This window comes from Condylostylus longicornis, unplaced genomic scaffold, assembly GCF_029603195.1.
Source record: "Condylostylus longicornis isolate FDR11 unplaced genomic scaffold, ASM2960319v2 ptg000020l, whole genome shotgun sequence".
NCBI classification, from domain to species: domain Eukaryota; kingdom Metazoa; phylum Arthropoda; class Insecta; order Diptera; family Dolichopodidae; genus Condylostylus; species Condylostylus longicornis.
Window position 1 is genome coordinate 2,917,357 of NW_026577989.1, and position 7,333 is coordinate 2,924,689.

Consider the following 7,333-nt stretch of genomic DNA (forward strand, 5'->3'; position numbering starts at 1 on the left):
TTTCATTCTAAATCTCGGCCATTAAAGATGATATTAATGAGGATAATATTTAAAATTTGCTTTATCTTAAAGTATATTTTATGCATATTGCATACTTATAGGCTTTTATCTTAATTATTTTGTTTTTTTTTAAAGATTTAAGATGACGATCTTCTAAAATTAACATTTTATAACAAACTCATATACTTCGCATAATAAAAAATTTCATATATAATTAAATTTTATATTCCACATTTTACGAGTAATTTTATAACAAAATATTTTTTCAAAAATTTATTCATCAATTCTATAAAAACAGATTTAAATGTTAATATTAGCTAGCTATGAAGAATTTTTTGAAATATAAAATTTTTAAATATATTATAGCTTATAAACTTTATAAAAATTTTAAATGAATTTTAACAAAACAGCCATAATTGAAGAAATTAAAACCGCACATAACATTCATACAAGAAATTTTTTTGAATAACCCATTCATACTTGTACTGAGTAAGTATACACATTAGGTAGAGTGTCGGAAAAAGGAAAAGAGTAATTATTATTTTTTAAATGAATTTGTTTTTTTATTCAATTTTTTTAATTCATTTTTAAATTCGTTTTAAAGAATAAATGATGTATGCACTATCCAGTTAAGGGACAATTAATATTGCGCCTGAAACGTATGCAATATTGTGCAAACAAAATGTTTCTAAGCTATTTTTATTTAGGAATTTATTCACCCAGAAAAAAAAGTTGAAAATTTCATGTTAAAAAATTTTTATTGATGACCAAGATGACCAACTTAATTAAAAGCACGGAGCAAACTTTCATTACAGGGAAAATAGACTTTAATTTTTCACCGAGACGTTTCATCACTCCTCATTGTACACGGAAAAACATATTTAACTCATTTCTCATATGCAGCGCAAATAAGAGCAACATTTCTTTAAGAATGCTTCTAAATTTCTTTTAAATGTATTTTTTTTTAGAATTGAAGGTTAATTTTTCGCAACCGGCTCTGTGAGTTTGGAGAATTGAAAAAAGTACTTCAACAAAACTTTTAAAATGTGGTAGGTTTTAAGAAAAAAAAAAAACTTTTAAAAATTATTTACAGCTTTTATTCACAAACATTGGAGGTTTTCGTTTATGCACGCTGCGCTGAAAGTTCTACATTAGAACTAAAATTTTTAAATTGCAGCGTTAAATAGTATGCAAAAACTTTAGCTAAGCTTTTTTTTTTTACGCAGTCTACAAATTCTGAAACTTCTAAATAATCTTTCGTTCGAAAATAACAAAAATGACATTGCTTATGAAATTGTATCCCAATACTTTTCGTCTCCCAATTCGCTGCAAAATAAGGAAATTTTAACAAGATTTGAAAACTTATAGAAAACTTACTTTAATAACCCTTTAATATCTGAATAGGACATTTTGAAATTAAAAATTTTTTTTGTATTTTAAATTAAAAAAAAAAAATTCATGAAGCAGCAACAAAATTAATATTAAAGGTCTGCGCTACATTTCTAACATTTCTTAAAAGCAGATTGAATTTCCGAATGCACTTTATTGCAGCAAGTAATTTCCGAACGATCTATATTTTCAGAGTATGTAGCATGAATTTTCGAACGTACTACAAGTTAGAACTATTCTAGAACTGAGTAAACGAAAACCCCCATTTTCGGAAATCACTTCCGTGACGATTCAAAAGACATCTAAAGTTTTATTTATACAAAATAAAACATGAAAAGCACAGTGATTGTTTATAAATTTTCTATCCGTCAAAAATCGGTGATAGGCGGTGTTGATTTAATATTTACTATTCTTTTTAATTAATTTAAGAAAACATCCGTGAGAATTCTCAAATTTTGTTAGAAATTTAGTTACTACAGATTTTTTTCTAATATTATAATATTTTAATAATCTATTTACTATATAACAAAAGTAGTTTTAATTCAATTAAAATACAAAAAAAATATTCATATAAAATTCTTTTAATTCATCACAAAAATTTTGTAAATTTTTAAAATTTAAAGCTTCTTAAAACTTAATCTTTTCAGGAAATCCTCTGTATATGTATATGTAGTTCGTTTCAGGATATATGCTTTATAAATATTTATATAAAATAAAATAATTATTGAAATTATTAAAGTGAAAAATATAAAATAAAGTTTTTTTTTTCGAACTTTTAAAATTTATTTAGAAAGTCTTTGTTTAGTGCTCTTATTGCTAAGAATTTATTGATTTTCATTCTTTAAGGATTAATAAAAATTGGAAAACTTTTCTAATATTTTTTTTTTCTGTAAAGGTATAAGGATTTAAATTATTTTGGTAAATTATTATATTAAATGTTTTTTTTCTTGCTTTGGTTAAATTCTTTTTTAAATAAATAAAATAATTTATTTTTTAATCTTTTTATAGAAAAAAATTTTTTATTAATATTTTTTTTTTCAGAAAAATATTAACAGCATACCGGAATGAATTATTGGATTAAGTTTTAATATTAAAAATTTGTTTACCTTTTCAATTTTTTCTTAAATATTTGTAATACACTTTGTTTCATTTTAGTAATACATTGGATACTCAATGATAGTGTACAAAAATGATAGTTTTGTCCATGTAAACAGCAATTCTAATAGAGCAACTTAAAAAATTTGAGATAACAATTTGACAGCAATGAACTAAAATTCGCAAATTTGTTTATTTGTCAAATATTTTAATCAATATCTATGTTCTAGAAATGGAGGCAACGTGTTCTCATTTGTAAGAAATAGAGGCAATGTGTTCTCATTTTGAAGGTTTTATAATACTTAACATTTTGTAAAATCTTTTAAAATACTTTAGAATAAATTTTATCGAAGCAATCATTTTAAAACCCGTAGATATTTTTATATTCCCCTCTATTATGAACATCGGTATCGGCCGATATATTATCGGCAGTTCTAATCGGTTCTAGGTTTCTTCTGTATTATGAACCGATACCGATAAAAATATGTCAACCGATTAAAAGAAGCTTTGTCATACAAATTTTTGTTTTTGTAAATTGGAGAAAAAGTTTTTTTTTTCTAATGACATTTGTTTTCTTTCAAAAGTTATTTTCAAAAAATTTTTAAAACTATTTTGAATTTGGTTTTGATGTGCTAAAAAGTTGTTGTAAGCAAATTATTTTCTGTTAAATTTGTAAAATAAAAATATACATATATCGGGAAAATGTCGCGTGCATTATATTTTGAAAGTGAAGAAACGGTAGGTGAAGAAACGCAAGCTATTCAAAGACGACATATAAGAGATTCAACTAATCCATTGGATTCAGACAACAAATTGTATGTTTATGTACCTATTTTATTTTATTATTTATATAATATGTACACATTTTTTAGGTTTATCCAGAATTTCAGATTATCATTCCTTGCCAGGTTTAAGTCCTCTTCCATTTTTTCTACTAACCGCGCAATTTGTTTTTTGTTGCTTACGATTTTACTCCTAAATAAAATATATGAATAACATTTTGAAAGAAAATAATTTAGAAAAAATGCTTACATTTTAAAAAAGCAATTATTACACCAGTTTCCTTGATAAAATGAAGATTTTACAAAAAAAAAATCTGTCGTCTAAAAATTTGTACCCGCTTTTAAATCGGTGAAAACCCGACTATTTATCGTTTTCATAATATCAGCTAATACGTTTCCTATACAGGGAAAAAAAGCTTTCCCGACTCCGATAAAATTTACCGATAAACAATGTTGGTAATACAAACACAAAATTTTGCCGATAAATTATCGTTTATCGGCCGATACCGATATACATAATAGAGGGGATTATAATCAAAAAAGTTTTGGGACTTGTGTACACACCTTACGAATAATAATATCTAAACGACTGAAGCAATGTATAGGGCAAATAGAGGAAAAACAATAGTTATTTGCGAATATTTAACACTTATTTTAAAATATATTCTTCCTTTATAATATTAAGCCTTTCAATGATCGCAGTGCATGGTGATACATAATATAGTAAAAACTGTGCTACATTCGTGCTCATAAACAAATGTTGCAAAGTTTGTTCATAAACATTCCTTAATTATCCGCAATATTTGTTATTTTGTGTCACACAGTTAAATTATATAAACTTTTTTTTTGCTTTTACGAAAATTGTCCAAAAAAATATATTGAATATTGCCATCTGTTTATAATTTTGTAATATTTTGTATATGAAAATCTCTAAAATCTATAAAATATTGTAAACAATATTCGAACGTGAGGCATATTTAATCAAATAAATAATAATATTATTGAAATATTTGGCATTTTATTTGTGTACGTCCTATTGTAATTTTTATGATTGTAATTTTTCCGGGAAAATATATCCAATGCCGAATTAGTTTTATACTTTTGGCCAAAAAAAATACGTACCATTTATTAGATTTTAATGTCCATGTGCGAATTCACTAGTCTATATTAAATTCAGTTCCTATATATCTATACGTGTATTAAAAATTATATAAGTATATATGTAATAAAAACAAACTACATTTATAAATTTTGTTTTTTTTTTTGTTTCAATTTGTTTTTATATTTTGGAAGCTTATAGTTATATAAATATAATTTCCTTATTTTTTTTTTTATAGCTATGTATATCAATTTACTTTTTCCAAATTATTTCTCATTTCTTTTTTTGGAAGTATATATGTATATATAATACTTTAATATTTAATACATAATGTTTATGCATATTATGTAAATAATGAAATTAATTATATTTGTATATATTTTTGTCCAATGAAATTCATCATTGTGAATTTCAGATATAAGGTTTTTTTAATTATTAATTTTTTTCTATATTCATTTTGTGTATGTAAATATTTTATTTATTTTCTGTTTTCTTTTTTATATTAAATTTTCAATTATATTAATATAATTACAATATTTTATTTAATTTCTATATATGAATAAATATTTTAAAGATATGATCCTTAAGTTTTAACACAAAAACCATATTTTCTCTTTTTGTTTCATTAAATCAAAAAATTTTCATTAATTTTTTTTATTTTTTTTACATATAATTTTAATTACTTTAAATTTTTTTTTTGCATACTCAAATGGAATTTTTATTTTATTAAATAAAATTCAATATTAAATAGTTTTTCTTTTATATAAATATTTAATAAGAATTTAATTATTAATATATGAATTGATAATATAACATAGCTTGTATATATATTATATATATGTATATATATTATATATATATATATATATATATTTATTTATATATATATATATATATATATATATAAGTATGTATGAATGTATAGAAGAAAATATTAAATAATATTTACACAATTTTGTGTTTTTTTTTTCATTTTATAATGATTGTCTTTCATTGAATATAAAAATATTATGAATTTTAAGAGATAGTTATATTAAATAGTTGTTTTTTTTAAATATAGCATTAAATGAAATTTTATTAAATATAAGTTAATTATGTATAATGTGCAATTATTATTGAAAATATTTCATGTAGAAATTATGCAAAATTTATATTTTCATAAATGAAAAAAAAAAATTCACAATAATGATATTAAAAGAATATGCCATTATTCCGTATTGTGAAAAGCAACGCAATATCTTTGATGATCAATCATGTTCCGTATTGCATTTTTAAAAAATTTTTACAATATTGAACTTTTTAAATTGTATAAAAACGAAAAACGAAAATATTGTGAATTTTGAAAAAATTTTGACGGCGTGTTATTTAATATTCCAATTGATATAACGCTAATTTATGAGTTTTTGCATTGAAATTTGTTGTAACCGAACTGGCAATAATTAGCTAGTAATTTTAAAGATAATGGCAAATAAATGCAATAAATAGAATTTTATAAAAATTATATCTAGAAATGATAATGTCAATTAAAATTTGTATCGTGAAATGTAAAAAAAAAAAACCCTTTGATTTTGTTTGACTATGCAGTACCATTGCAGTTTTGGATTTAAGTATACAGCTTAAACTCGATTTGAAAACTTTGTTTTTGACAATACGGAATATTTCCTATGTTTATGTATGTTATAAACAAAATATTCAAATATTTATTAAATAATATGAATTAAAATTTATAATAATACAAATTACAATATAATTGAGAACGGATAAGTAAAATCGATGGGAGTCGAGAAATTTGTTATACATGCATAAAAATGCAAAATATATGTGTGAATTTGTTTGCAATTTATTGCATTCATAATAATATTAATATAGAATATGCTCATATATTTAATAAATTTTGTATTTAACAAATTTTATGTCACGAACATTGATGAGAATAAATGAATATTTGTATTCGTATATGTATGCGAGCACTTTTTCATTATGTATAAAATCTACCCAGTACTAATACAGAAATACTTCAATAGATGTCATAGTACCAAAACTGAAGCTTGAATTTTTGAATTTAGTCACTCTTAAAAGTTTTTATACATATGTATATTGTTCACATAATATTTATTTTGAAATGAAAATATTTGACAAACAATGATTTTGAATACATTTTACAAATAAAATGTCACAACTTGAATAGATTTTGCACTTATATTGTGTTTGGATATGCACTTATACGTTCTCGATTTCAAGAATTTATAGTTTCTGTTTTATGTAAAGAATTTTTGAATATTATGAATTTGTAGTATGGCATTATTCTCAAATAGCAAATTTATATAATTCAACAACATCGAATGATACAGTTAAATAAAATAAAATTATACAAAGAATTGCACATACAATATTATTACATAAAATATATTTTAAGTTACTGTACAGTGACAAGAAGAATTTAAAATATGTAATATGAGATTTTAGAGAATAATACTCGTATATGAGATAAGTGTTCAAAATCAGTTTTTTCCTTAATAATTATATAATAATAATTTTATATTTCATATTAAATAAATAATAATTTTCAAACATAATATTTAGAATTTTGACATACAAACAAGTACTTCCATAATATTACGTTTTAAATTTATAAACATTTTATACTTATAGTGTACAAAATAACTAATAATTAATTATTATTATAGCTAAATTTTATTTGATATTCTACAATGTTATTCTTAATTTAATTATAATTTCCATTTATTATAGAATTTGTTTTTTATTTCATTTATTTGTAAATTATTTATTTATTTATTATATGTACATATGTGTTTTGAAAAAAAAAAATGAAAAAATTCAAAATGGAGGCGAGAATTTTTTCATTTTTATTTAATTTTATTTTATTTTTTGTTAAGGCGATAGCTGGTATTAGAAGTCAATTTATTGAATATAAGCGTTAGTAGAGTAAATTTTAATAAACTTTCCA